Here is a 1,725-nt window from a genome sequence, read left to right on the forward strand (position 1 = left end):
TATGCAATTCACTTATTGATAAGATTATAGGTGCATAGGTCTGTATGACGAGGTGGCCGAGAGGTTAAGGCGATGGATTGCTAATCTATTGTGCTCTGCACGCGTGGGTTCGAGTCCCACTCTCGTCGGTGTTATCAGTGGTCTTCAATGTTGCTATTTTTGGATGATCACAGCTGTCTTACTGAAATTGAAACTGCCATGTCAGTTTGTATGCATCGACGCTATCATAAAATCTCAAAGAATAATTTGGTTCTGTTGCCTAAACTGCATTGAAATGTAGATTGCATTGGGATATTGAAAAGGAGCGCGACTTTCTTTTTCAAGTCAAGCTGCTGTGACCTTTTATCATATGAAAGAGATCCAGGAAAACCAAATAACAAGAGATGTGAGGGGCATGTTTATGCAGTGGGATTCTTCATGAGTGTTTTGTCAAATGAAATCTGGAGCAGGTTGAGTATAAGTGATTCATCTTGGTGAGAAGAGCACAAAATAATGGAGATATTTCAAAAGGAGCAGGGCGTGAGTGTAGGGGCACCGAGAACTAGCTGTAAATGTACAGTAGAGAATTGCCGATGTGGGTGCTGTGCATGGGCACGGAAAGACTTACACATTGGTCTCGCCCTCGCCCCTTGCTCTCGCCATTGAGGAGTGCTGGACATAAGGCCCAAATACAAGATGTGGGAAGCGAGCTCCCTCTCGTTATGCACACACTGGATGCATCACATTGAACTATGAAAAACTGGAGAAGTCAGCATATTAACTTTAGGGACTGAACCTAAACTGTACATCAATAACCGCAGATTCATGCAGCATAAACATGAAAAATGATTTAAAGTGTCTTTATACGCATGTCATTAACAGACGTTTCGTTATAATACCCGTGTGGTTGAAAGAATAAGGCACCACATTTCAGATTGATGACAAAGTAACCAATTTTGTTTTGAAACTGAGACCAATTTGATCATTTTACACAGTGAACAAGTTTATTTTAAATAATGCAAACCACATTCCCTTACCTGGAATAAAAGTGTGATTACATTACAAATACTTTCCTTGCTCAGTCGCAATTACTCAACATGAAAAATAGGATGTAATTTTTTTATTGAGCATACAAATTAGCACCATTATCTATCTTCGGATTGACTGCAATATGCACATGCTAAATAAGGTTTAAGAAAGAATGACATTTGGAAATAATGATTCTGTGGTGACTAAAATTAATATTAGGTTCTCATGATGTGGATTTCCCACCAATGGCTGCAGTGGTAGAAATGCTCAGTGGGTAATATTATATTTCTATGATGGTATAGAGGTGTGTGATCTGCCAGGGATGGGAGCTCCCACTTCATCTGGAGCAGCGTCTGTTGACATGGACCAGGGAGCATTGTGACATCAGTCTGGGAGTTCCAACCACACCTGGAGCAGCTTTTATTAACATTGAGCAGCAGGGAGCATTGGAACATTAGACTGAGATCCAGCCTCACCTGGAGCAGCCTGTATTGACATGAAGCAGCAAGGAGCATTGCAACATCAGACTGCGAGATCTAACCTCATTTGGAGCAGCTTCAGTTGACATGGAGCAGGGAGCTTTGCAAGATCCGTCTGGGAGCTCCACTCTCACCAGGAGCAGCTTTTAATGACATGTAGCAGCAGAAAGCATTGGGACATCAGAGTGATAGATCCAACCTCAACTGGACCGCTTCTATTGACATGGAGCAGGGAACA

The 1,725-nt window shown here is 41.9% G+C and overlaps 1 non-coding gene across 1 annotated transcript; it reads left to right on the forward strand.

The window, feature by feature from the left end:
• The first annotated feature begins 46 nt into the window (after positions 1-46).
• On the forward strand, positions 47-128 carry trnas-gcu. Its single transcript has one exon. It is a non-coding gene; the product is annotated as a tRNA-Ser (tRNA).
• The last annotated feature ends 1,597 nt before the right edge of the window (positions 129-1,725 follow it).

The sequence above is a fragment of the Chiloscyllium plagiosum genome, unplaced genomic scaffold (assembly GCF_004010195.1).
Source record: "Chiloscyllium plagiosum isolate BGI_BamShark_2017 unplaced genomic scaffold, ASM401019v2 scaf_57003, whole genome shotgun sequence".
Classification (NCBI taxonomy): domain Eukaryota; kingdom Metazoa; phylum Chordata; class Chondrichthyes; order Orectolobiformes; family Hemiscylliidae; genus Chiloscyllium; species Chiloscyllium plagiosum.